The sequence below is a fragment of the Nyctereutes procyonoides genome, unplaced genomic scaffold (assembly GCF_905146905.1).
Source record: "Nyctereutes procyonoides isolate TBG_1078 unplaced genomic scaffold, NYPRO_anot_genome, whole genome shotgun sequence".
Taxonomy (NCBI): Eukaryota; Metazoa; Chordata; class Mammalia; order Carnivora; family Canidae; genus Nyctereutes; species Nyctereutes procyonoides.
The window spans coordinates 1,708,176-1,721,041 of NW_026575128.1; positions in this window are offsets into that span (position 1 = coordinate 1,708,176).

Genomic DNA, 12,866 nt, shown 5'->3' on the forward strand with positions numbered 1-12,866 from the left:
CGCTGCTGGTATGGTGTCTTGGCTGAAGCAGAGGGAGGAGACACCTCTCAGGAGCGGGGCTGCTTGGAAGTTAGGGGGACACAGGAAGGAGAGAGCAAGGGTCCGGGGCAGGTGGCCGGAGCCCTGTGTCCCACCCCTGGGCCCCTGCTGGGCACCTCTAGCTGCTGACCCAGCCTCTCTAGGCTTTTGCCTGTCGTGTACCTGGACAGCCATTTGCAGCTTTGACACCCGGGATTCCAGGACCTGTGTCCCCATCAGGCCAGTCACCTATGGCCAGGCCTTCCCAAGAGCATGTCTGGAAGGAGTCAAGACCTGCTTCTACGCCAGCAGCCCGGGAACTGTCCGTGAGGCCCACAGTCCATCTGTCCAGTGAGGGCTGGGGCCAGATGGATCCCACAACTGTGTGCAGCCCTAGGGGCCAGTGACGGGTGCTTTGTGGAGCTGCCACCTGGCCCCGGCTCGTCCCTTGCCCTGGACCTTGCGAATGAACCAGAAGTAAGCTTTGGCCGAAGAAGCCCAGGGCTCCGGGACTGGGTCGCCCAATCCTGCCAAGGCCCAAGAAGCAGACCCCCTGAGTTCCAGGGATAGCCGGCAAGTCGCAGTCACCCCTGTCGGCAGCTGCCTGCACCCACAGCCTCCATTTCTGCCAAATCCTCCCGCGACAAGCTGTCCCCTTTGCCCCTGGCCTCCCTGTGCTGGGAGTGGCAGGCGGCCTGAGCTGGCATTGAAAAATAATTATTTACACACTGCTCTAATCCTGCCTTGTCCATGAAGCCAGCCCTGACCCCCTCACCGAAGAATGTCATGCCACACATGGGGAAACCCTGCTGTCTACTGGCACTTCAGCGATGTCAACTCATTTTCTCCACCTCAATCAGCCACCCTGTGACAGAGGGAGTTTTATTACCTCTGTTTTATAGATGAGGAAATTAAGTGCACAGGGAAGGCAATTTACTCGCCCAAGGCCACACAGTAAGTGGTGGCATCAGGATTTGAACCCAGAGTCTAGAGTAGATATGTATGTATATATGGATGTATTTAATAAATATTATGGACTGAATGCATGGATCACCACTGCCACATGACCTGGATTCATGTCTTTCTCTTTCTGGGCCTCAGTTTCTTTTAATCTACACAATGGGAAACAATAGTCTCCAGCTTGTAGGGCAGGTATGAACTCGCAACAGACTGCTGGGCTCGGCCCTGGGCCTGATAAGAGGCAGAGGCTGCTCGTCAGGCCACCAAGAGGGATCCTGTGATGAGCAGAACGGCCCCATCGCTGGACCTGCGGCAGGGCAGCCGGGGTAAAGAGGAAAGGTCAGAAAAAGACTCTGGACAAAAGGGGCTGCTCCCGTAGCCTCCAAAGATGAGTTAGGAAGAAATTTGAGAGGGAATTCCAGGCAGAGGGAAGAGGGAGGGTGAAGGCGTGGCAGCGGGAGTGACAAAGGACGCCCCAGGGAGGACCCTGTGCAGCTGGAGCATGGGAAGGGAAACACAGCAGATGATGCCAGAGAGACCTCGAGGCCAAGGCCAGGAGGCTGGGCCTTCTCTCACGGGCCGCAGAGGGTCTGTGAGTCGCAGGGGACCTGGTCAGAGCTGGGCTTTGGAACTATGCCACCAGAAGCAAGAGTAAACAGGGAAGCAAGCTCACCCTCGGCCCTCAGCAGGCCACAGTGCATCCTGGGGGGTGAGGGCTGGGGTTAGGGGGCCCAGGGGTGGGGCCCACCTCTCAAATCTCAGCAGAGCCTGATGCCAGGGGAGTCTCACTCCCTGGCAGCCCAGCATTGCATGCAAGACGGCCCTGCCCCCTGGGACGCCCCAAATCAATAACCAGTGGCCAGTGGGGTGGGCAGCTGAGTAGGGCAACCCCAGGATAGCAGGTGTGATGGAGGCCTGGCGGAGGGAGGACGAGATCCTGGCTGAGGGTGTGTCAGAGGCCCAGGGAAGCAGGCATTCAGTGCCCTTGGCACAGGCCCCTGTGGCCCTGGCCAGAGTTCAGAGATCAGAGACCTAAACAATTAAGTCATGGAGATGATTAAAGGGAGGGGAGGAGGCCCAGGAGGGTGACGGTGCAGTCTCTTGGATCCTTATTCCCGGGAAACAGGGACCTCCGGCTTGGACCCTGCCCTTTAGGGGGGCCCCTCTGGCCTTCCTGGGTCACCTCTGTCTCCATAGGATGAGAAGTTTGCAAGGCCGAGGGGTCGCGTGTGCCCCAAGTCTGCGCCTGCTACTGGACCACACCGCAGCTAGCTGGGGCCCCAGAAATAGGCCAGAAGGGGGACCACGTAGGGAAGGAGCAGGGGAAGATCTGAGGGGAGCAGCTGCCAAGTCAAAGCAAACCCCAGGAAGCCAAGATGTCAGCCCTTTAGGAAGCTTGTCTGGAGTTCGTAGGACAGAAATCTCCCCTTTTCCTGCCTCTTTCTGCCTTTGCCATAAATACTTAACTGGTTTTGTCAAGGCTTTGAGTCAAATTTATGTTCCTTTGGGCTGGAAGACCAGGCAGGGTTAGGCCAGAAGGGGGCACAGGATGACCCAGATTTGCTCAGGTTGCATGTACAGATGGAAGCCAAGGCAGACGGATGGGAGCGTGGTCCCCCATCCAGGACTACACAGCCAGGCCCGGCGGGTCCTCGGGCTGCCCTCCCCGCACAGGTCAGAAGAGTCATCTGCTTATGAATAATCACCTCTCAGGAGACTCTAGTGAGCAAGACAGACACAGCTCCTGGCCTCACAGGCCAAGGTTCTCACCCTCCAGAAAAACCCTGCTAAATATTAAGATAATAATAATAATAATAATAATAATCAGCTAGCACTTACAGAGCATGCATTAAGCGCTCTTTGCACATGATTCAGCAAAGCAGCCCCTGCAGCAGGTTCTAGCATTAGTGTTCCCATTGCAGTAGAAGAGGTAACTGTGAGGTTGAGTCACTCGCTCAAAGTCACACAGCTAGTGTGTGTGGCCGAGCCGGGATTAAGACCTGCCTCTCTGATAGGACATCAGCTCGGTGATGGAGTCCACGGGGTGGGGGAGCCCGGGGTGGCTTCCCGAAAGAGGTGACAGCTAGGCCAAGCTCAAGGGAATCAATCAAGTGAAGGAGGAGAGTAGACAAGAGTGTTCCAGGCAGGGCAGCCTGGGTGGCTCAACGCCTTCGGCCCAGGCCTGATCCTGGAGACCCGGGATCGAGTCCCACGTTGGACTCCCTGCACGAAGGCTGCGTCTCCCTCTGCCTGTGTCTCTGCCTCTCTCTCTCTCTGTCTCTGTGTCTCATAAATAAATAAATAAAATCTTAAAAAAAAAAAGTGTTCTAGGCAGATGAGCCAGCAGAGGTATAGGCCCAGTGGGGAAGGGAGCTATTCTCAGCCCCTTTCAGGGAGCCAGAGAAGAAGGGAGCCCGGGGAAGGCTGGAGACGGGGAGACAGCAATGGGCAGGGCCCTCCTGAGCCCCAGGTCAAGCCGGAGCACCTGGCGTGGGAGAAGGGGCTCCACGCAGGGCTGCAGCAGCTGTGACTCCCCCGTCACGGCCTCGGACAGTGTCTCCCAGGAGTATATTTCCGGGCCTGAAAGGCTCTCCACTCGCGCTTCATGCCTTTGAATCAACCCACACTCGCTCCACTCAAGGGTCTCCCAGGCTGGCAGGGAAGACAGTCAAGGCAAAGTGAAGCGACAGGAGGTGGGACATGTTCCAGATTGCCCTTCCAGCTGGTGCGGTGGTCGGGAGAGTTTGGAGAAAGGCTAGGATTTGCACAAGCTGGAGTGAGGGAAAGGGCATCGCCGCTAGGGGGGCGATGTGAGGTACGTCTGACCAGAGCTTGGAAGAATCTGGAGAGAGGCAGCCAGCCTGCGCAGCAGGGGCCAGGCGGGGAATGGCATCCAAGGCCAGGAATCTGAGTTTGAGTGATGGGAACCAGAGAAGGGGGCTAAGCAGGGGAAAGCCAGGGCAGGAGCGGGCCTGGGGCTGCTGGCTTGTCGTTGTCCCCTCCCTAGCCACTGATGCCGCTCACCGGGGCCCTCCCAGCCCCTCTCAGGGGAGAGCAGAGGATGGGCCTCGCCTCGGCCTGCCAGGGACCTGAGCCAAGAGCCCTCAGCAGCTCGGAAGGGGGCCGTGTGCAGGCCCGCCCCAGGAGCCCTGGAAGAGGAATGTGGCCTAATTAATTCTCCGAAGCTCAGAGGGCCTCGCCTTGTGGGAGCAGCTGCCAGGACAGGCCTGCCAGGCCGCCACTGGCCCGGCCTGTCGATCACTCAGTGCTGGAGAGAGTGAGGGGGACAGCAGGCAGGGAGGCGGGAGCCAGGGGCTCAGGGGGCTAGCCCCTTGCCTCCGGGCACACACGTGTCCTCCGACCCCTTCCCAGCTAAAAATACCGTGGTAGTAGCCAACAGGCCTCCAGGGCTCACGGGGGGGGGGGGGGGGGCAGCCCCTGAGCTAAGCATGTTGCAAGCACTCTCGTCTACGCATCACGAGGCCCCGTGAAGTGGGGGCTGTTATCTGCAGCCTGCTGACGAGCTCACGGAGGCTGGGAGAGTAAACTTTCCTGCCCGGATCATGCATTCAGAAAGCATAAGCAGGGAAACTGGGATTTGGACTAAGGCAGTCAGGGTCCCCAGAGCGCGTTGTCATAGCCACCACGCTGGGCGGCTCAGCAGGGGAAACCAGGCCCAGGGAGGTAGGATTCTGTTCCCAAGGACAGCTGCCTCCGAAGGGCCCCAGGATAGAAAATGCAGTAAGAACCTCGAGCAGGCGAGGCCGTGCCCCTGGCCTCTGCTTCAGGTGACTCCTCCACAGGTTTCCCATGGGGCTCCTCCTCCCATGCCCACCAGTGACCCCCAGGGATGCGCGGCTCACTACTCCAGGCAGGTGGGGGGGGCGCAGAAGTGATCCTGCTCCCCTAGAGTCTCCAGCCATTTGGTGCCAGGTCTGCCGCCTGGGCCTGTCCCAGAGGCCCTGTCACAGCACCGCCAGCTGGGCCCGCACCCTGAGACCCCTCCCAGTGACCCTATGCCCCAACACAGGGGAGACACTGAGGCCAAGGGGGGTTCGAAGGGGTCAGGGAGGGGCTGGACCAGGGCCTTGTGGCTAAAAAGTGGCAGAGGTGGAACAGGCACCCACACTGGCCTGAAGCAGAGCAGAAGGAGGGCGGTGTGGCCATGTCGCATCCCTCCTCCGAGCCCCTGCTTCCCCAGCTGCCAGGCAGGGAGGAGGGGGCGGCTGCATAGGCTTGTCCTGGGGAACCTGAGTAACAGCCCACACCAACAGCATTCCGTGTGTCAGGCACCATCCTAAATGTTTTATTTAATTTTAAAATTTTTTCCAGGGGTGCCTGGGTGGCTCAGGTAAGCATCTGCCTTCGGCTCAGGTCATGATCCCAAGGTCCAGGGATCGAGGCCCACATCAGGCTCCCTGTTCCGCCGGAAGTCTGCCTCTCCCTCTGCCTCCTCCCCCCTGCTCATGCTCTCTCTCTGTCTCTGTCTCTGTCTCTCCCTCAAATGAATGGATAGAAGCTTAAAAAAAAAATCTTTTTCCAAAATAAGACTTTATTCCTAACTACATGATATATCATCATAAGGCTGTACCATAACATATTTGCCAACTCATAGGTGTGCATTTAGGTTTGTCCAATCTCCCACCAATAAAATAGTCCTGTGTGCCACGTTCGTACATAAATTTGATATTCATTCCTAATTCTTTTTTTGCTACATATTTTTTTATTGAGGCATAATTCACACACCATAAAATTCACTCTTTTAAAGGGTATACTTCACTGGGTTTTAGTATATTCACAAAGTTATACAACCCATCACCACCATCTAGTTCCAGAACATTTTTATCACCCCACAAAGGAATAGCCTTTGGCAGTCATTCCCTACATCCCGGGGGGGGGCAGCTTCTGGAAATGATTGATCTACTCTCTGTCCCTACGACTTCTCCTACTCTGGACATCTCATATAAATGAAATCAAACACTACGTGGCCTTTTGTGTCTTCTTTCACTTAGCACTAGGTTTTCAAGGCTCATCCATGGCCTGGCGCATGTCCGTACTTCATTCCTTTCCATGTCGTAGGGAATGTATTACTTTGGGTTTATCTGTTCATTCTCTGATGGACATTTGGGTTGCTTCCACTTTTTGGCCTAAGCCCTGTTTAGCCTTCATGACCCCTATGGGGAGGCACTAATATGTCCTCATAGACAAAGAGACAACGGAGTGTCCCTTCCCAGGTCACTTAGCAAGTGAGCAGAACCCGGTGGGGGGGGGGGGTTGTGCTTTGTCTCAGGAGTCTGAGTCCATAGGCGATGGCTTTGGCCATTGGGCAATGTCGCCTCCTCAGGCAAATAAGATAGTGTAGGTCGGTGCCCACTGTAAACTGTACTGGACGTGGCACCCCCTGGGCCTTTAGCAAAGGGTGGCATTTCTCAGCAGTGTTTCTGAAGGCAGCAGAGCCAGGGGCTGCCAAGCAAGGCCCCAAGCTAGAACAGGGGGGACATCAGAACACCCAGGGATAAAGAATTGCCATCTTGGCACACAGATGTTTCTTTTAGGAATCGGGACATCTCTTCTCGCCCGAGGGGGCCTGCTCCCTGCTGAGCATCTCTGATCTGTAGCCCCGAACCCGTTTCTCCACCCATCCCCACCTCGGAAGCCATGGTTCCCCAGCCCCTGGGCAGCACAGGAAGGAGGTCAAGGTCACAAGTACAGCCAAGGCCATAGGTGACCTTGGGTGGGTCTCTGACTCTGCCAGGCTTCCTCCTATTAAGTCACAGGACAAGAAACCTTAATGCTTTCTTTTATATTTTTTTCGTTACAAAGTAAGACAATACATAGATAACAGCTGGTGGCTATAGACACATATACACAGAGAGAGAGAGAATGAGAATAGGGGAGCATTTAGAATAAGAAGCAAGTCTCCCCTAACTCTGGGAAACAAACTAGGGGTGGTGGAAGGGGAGGTGGGTGGGGGGCAGGGGTGACTGGGTGACGGGCACTGAGGTGGGCACTTGACGGGATGAGCACTGGGTGTTATTCTGTATGTTGGCAAATTGAACACCAATAAAAAATAAATTTATTAAAAAAAAAAGAAGTAAGTCTCCTCCCTGATTCTTACCCCAAGGTAACCACTCTGAGAATGAGGTATGAAGCCTTTTCCTACGGATTCAGATACAGACTTTATATCTACCTTCTTAGAAGTATTTTTTTAAGATTTTATTTATTTATTCATGAGAGAGAGAGAGAGGCAGAGACCCAGGCAGAGGGAGAAGCAGGCTCCATGCAGGGAGCCCGACGCGGGACTCGATCCCGGGTCTCCGGGATCACGCCCTGGGCCGAAGGCAGCTCTAAACCGCTGAGCCACCCGGGCTGCCCTTAGATGTATTTAAAATAACGAGCGGAGACCTAAGTCTCCCCATTCCACAGCCTGCCTTCCTCACTCCAGAGGCATCTTTCCAGACCACACATGGATCCATCCCAGTCTTAATTTTCACAGCTCCACGGTGGCCCCTGGGACAGCCAGACAGACTGCTGTCTGTTTAACCATTCACCTGCTGACACCTTTGGGCGGCCTCCATTTATCATTTTTATAAACATGCTGCAGTGAACAGCTTATTTATATGATTTGTCCACGAAGAACAGATTTTTAGACATGGAAATAGACGGGTCAAAGGACATGCACATTTGAAGTATTGTGCCAAGAACGATGCACTCGCCGGGCACGAGCGTCCCTTCCCTAACATCCCTTCCAGCACTGACGACTCTGATGCAGAAACCGCTTCTTCACCCGGAATCTGACATCCAAGAGCCATGCCTCTCGCCCCCTGGGTTGAGGAGGGTGAGGGGCCTGGTGGTGCCCTGATGGCCCACCCCTCCCAGCGGATACAGAGGGCCCGTCAGCATCTCCCAGGGCTGGTATCTAGGATCGCATTTGGCTGTAAGCCTGTCCCCCTGTAAGTCCCAGCTGGTACCCCAGGGAGCTTGGGGGTGGAGCGGAGGCTAGCCAGGCTCCTTCCTCTGCTGACCCCACTGTCCCCTGGTAAGTGTACCTTGGAGACATACTCCGGGGACATCTTCACCAGAAAATCTGTGCAATTGGAGACTTCAGGCACCTGAACCTGCAGGGTCTTTTGAAGAGGGGGAGCCTGGGGCACCCTAGTTCGCTCTCAGACTGTGAGCCAAAGTGGTCTCTTTGAAAAGACTGGGTCCTGCTCTGGCCTCTATCAGGCCTTGCTGTGCGGACCCAGGCGGGCCACTGACCCTTCTGGGCACCAGGCTCCCAGCTCTCAGGTGCCTCCCAGGGAGGAGGTGCAGAATCTGCTCCCTGCAGAGGCTCCACGCTGGCCATGTGCATCGATTACCTCCAAGGTGGAAGGAGAGCTCCTGGGAGGTGGCAGCCGGGAGACAAGGGACCGGCAGGGAGAGCAGAGGAGGGGAGCTGCCCACACCCCCTCAGGGCCAGGCCCCCAAGGCTCCCTCCTTGTGACTTTGAAGCAGCATGTTGCGAGCCTGGCACAGTGGAGTCCCGCCCAGCTACTACAAGACCGTGCCTGAGCACATGCCCACGAGGGTGCATCTGCGTGTGAAATGTCCTCTCGTGTGCAGAGCTGGCCGTACTGCTGCATATCTACAGGCACTCGGGTTTGTGTCTCACAAGACAGGTATTTGTGCACGATTCACACGTGCACACATTCCCGTGCATGCTGACATGGACAAGTCTACGTGACTACGAGTGCCCCTGAGTGTCTAAGTCGGTGCACATGTGTGCTACATCTGCGTGCCTGAGGGAGGATGTGAGTGCGCCTGCATGATGTGGGTACAAATCCACAAGGATAGGTCATGGGTATGTGGGCGCCAGAGTGACATAAGCACACACCCAGGTGCATGTGTCTATATCTGGGTACGTGTAAGAACGCACGCATGAAGTATCCATAAGTGTTGACTGAGTGTGTGCCTGAGTGTGCACACATGAGTGTGGATCTAGGCGTATCTCAGTACGCGTGTGGGCATAACTAGGTGTGGAAACGGGACTCCTCTGGGACCCACCCCACCTTGCCGGGACCTCCCGGCCCCCCTCACTAGTAAGTCATTATAAGCTGTATTGATTTTAAGAACAAACATAGATATATCAGAGATGTAAATACAGAATTTGAACAAAAAGCATGGAAGTGGAGGGTTTCTCACCCCCAATCTCCAGGGAGCTGTTGCGGGGTCTGGGCTAGCCGGGCTGGGGAAGTGCACACAACAGAGGCCCCTGCCTCAGGTTCCAAGGCTGGCCAGCCCTGAGCTCCATCCCCATCCCACACCAGAAAGCTCAGCTTCCCGGACCCAGGGGCCTCCAGCTGTGGTTCAGGTGGGGGTGGGGACCCTGGCCAGCCCCTGCTCTGACACAGCCCCCTCGGCCCCCATGTCCTCCTCTGTAACCAAGGGTACCTCGAATTACAAGCCGCTGTACCTGCCTGCCTTTCTTGGTTCACCTCCCTCCTGGCCCTAGAACAATCTCTGCGCCTCCACCCCAGCACCTCTGGCTCCACCCTCTGCCTGCAGTCCCTCCTCACCTCTGGCCTGACCCACAAACTTCTACCTCCCTGTCAAAGCCCCCACCCAGGTCACCTCCTGGCCACATATTGTGTCTCGCCGACTGGACTGTGAACTCCCAGGGCAAGGACAGGCTCAGGGCATTCCTGGGTCCCCAGAGCCTACCCCAACACGGCATGGCTTAGATAACAGTCACTATTTGACTTCAAAAATAGAAGATAAAGAGCAAAGGGGAGGGAGAGGACAGGTGCTAGGAGTAGCAGTGTTTCCTGCACGCGGCGGCAGGTCCTGGTGCCGGGCACCGCGGGTGAGTCATCTGATCTTTGCCCTGGAGGAGGGATGAAAAAGCATCGTTTATCACTCCCCACCCGGTGCCAGCACCACTCCCGGCCACTTACAGAGCTTATCGCATTGGATTCCCCACCACACACCTGGGAGGTAAGCAGTGTTTTTATTCCCATTTCATAGATGCAACGACTGACCCTCAGAGATGACTCAGCAGCAGCCACAGTGCTGGGACTCAGGCCCTCCTGACCCTGGGACCTTGGGGCTCTTTCCACCCACGTCCCTTCTCTCCCCTGCAAGCTCCTTCCCCGCCTGTCCACAGGCTTGACAAAGCATCTGTGGGTCCCCGGGGGCAGGGTGGGGGGGGTGCCCAAGGTGCCCGCAGCTCACGCCCTCAGGAGCAGGCTCTGAGCAAGAACAGGGTCGGTGGACAGCTGCCCCCCACTCCCTGGTGCCTCAGGGGGGACAACTCTGAGCCTGGCTCTCCACCCACTGCTGGAGGTCCCACGGGGGCTGAGCCCCAGCCCCAAATGCTGCTTGGTAACTTGCCCATATGTTGGCTTCCCTCCCTGTTCCCATTTCCTGCACCCTTAATGGCTTCCCAGAATCACCTTGCAAGTCAACTCTAGGCCCTCAAATCCTAGTTCGGGTCTGCCCCGAGTCCCCGGCCCAGAACAGAGGGGCAGGAGCTGTGCGGCTGTGAGGGGCTGGGCGGCCAGAGGGCCTGCCCCCCAAGGGGCTCCTGTCTCAGAGGCCGTGAGGCTTGTGTGGGTCCACAGCAGCTCAGGGGAGGTCCCAGGCGATCTGAGGAGGCCCAGCAGGCAGGAGCCCAGCCCAGCGGCAGGTCAGGGCTGTGTGCAGTGTCAGGTGGGGGCGTGGGGCTCCGTGTGTTCTGGGGGACAGAGGGTGTGTGTGTGAGCTCAGAGACTGACTAATCTCGGGGCCTGAGATAGCACCCAGTCCTTCTACCCATCCGTGGAAGCACACCTCGGACACCCAGGACTGTAGGCCTCGGGGTGGCCCCTGTGAAAAGCCCCAGGGCCCCCAACCAGCCCTTTCCCATTCAGCCCCCTTGGCTGGGGGTGGCTAGGCCCTGGGTGTGAGTCCCAACAACCCAGTGCCCTCCCTGGGGCTCAGCTTTCCGGTCATCAAATGGTGGGAGCGAGGAAGTGAGAGAGGGGATCATAGCGCACCACTTCGGGGGACCCTGGTCTCCCATCTTGCCAGGCAATTGTTTACACTCGAACCATTAGATGCGGCAAGTCTCACCCCTCATCCCTACGAGCTTTCAGAATTGCTTTACCCAGAGGAATCCCGTTCTAACGATGGAAACTCAAGCCCTGGGCGAGGCGTAGCCTGACTTTGGGGGTGTAGGCCCCCCAGATCACACCATGTCAGCCCCCCAGGCAGGCAGCCACATCAGGTCAGGAAAGTACAGGCTTTAAAACCAAACAGGGATGCCTGGGGTGCTCAGCGGTTGGGTGTCTGCCTTCGGCTCAGGTCGTGATCCTGGGATCCAGGATTGAGTCCTGCGTCGGGCTCCTGCGAGGAGCCTGCTTCTTTCTCCCTCTGCCTATGCCTCTGCCCCCGCCCTCCCCCTGTGTCTCTCACGAATAAGTAAATAAATATTAAAAGAAGAAAACCAAGAACTCTTTAAAATATGTATTAATTTAAAAAAAAAACAGACTTGGGCTCAAATCCTGTGTGACTCAGAGAAGCCCTCTAACCTCTCGGAGCCTCAGCTTCTGCGGCTGTGAAATGGGCCGACAATGTCCCAGGGGCCCTAGGGAAGCGTCTTCAATCTCCTTTCATCCTTGAGCTGCCGAGGAGGCAACTCTGAGCAGAAGCTGACACAAGAGGGAAGAGAGGCCCAGAGAAGAGGAGGCAGGCACTAAGGAGGTCCAGGCCCTGCTCAGGGGTGCACAGAACGGTCTGGGATCTGCTTGCCCCTCTACCTGGCAGCCACCAGGCCTGGGCTGTGCCCTGTCCATTCCAGCTTCCGCTGTCTGACCCGGCCCTGACCCAGCCCTGACCTGACGCTCACCCACTGCCCTATTCCTGCACCTGGCCGGTGGAGCTGCTAAGGCTAGGCCCGCAGCATCCGCCCTCCCCTGGGATACCTTTGGCCTCAGGAATGCCAGGAGCTGGGCCAGTAGGTCCAAGGGCCCATGACCTGATCCTACTCCCTGGAGAAGCTCTTAGAGCCTCATGGCACCTGGGGGAGGCAAGCATGCTCCAGCCACAGAGGGAAACTGAGGCCCTGTGACTTCAGCCAGCAGGGGAAATCAGAGGCCTCTTTGGTTACCCTAAGTGAGTCAGGGCAGCAGAAGAAATGAAAGCAAAATAATTCCACTAATAGGTGTATACCCTAAAAAAAGTTCACCGAATTATTCATGTAGTGGTGCATCTGTGACTTGAACACTTTTCTGTGTGAATGTTATGCTCTTGAACTTCATGTAAGTTAAATATGACAGAAGGTACTTCTGCACTTGACCTCTTTTGGACGACGTTGGGTTTCTGACATTCATCAGTGCTGTCACGTGTGACAAAATTTCTCCTTTTTCAGTGCTCTGTAGTATCCCGTTGCGTGACTCGACCCCATTTGTTTATTCATTCGACCGTTGGTGGAAGGTGGGCAGTTTCCAGTTTGCAAACCATTACAAATAGTGTGGCTTTGAGCCCTTTGGCACCTCACTTCTGGTGAACATCTGTATGTGTTTCTGCTGGGGTAGCAGAATTTCTGGGGCACCCAGGTGTGGGATTGCTGAGTCATGGGATACCCACGTCTTTTAGCTTTCTCGGATTCCAGCAGACAGTGTCCCAAAATGGTTTACCACTTCACGCTTCCATCAGCTGTTACGTGACTGCTTCACGTTCTCTGGTAGGGCCAAATGTTCCCCTTTTAGTCATTCCTACAGCCATGGAATGGTGTCACACTGTGGTTTTATTTTGCATTTCCCCAATACCTGATGAAGTGGATCACATGCCTGAGTTTGCTTTCCCTGGGAGTCGAGCCTGAGACACGGATTCGAGCAAGTTGGTTAGCTGGCAAATGTATGCCTCTC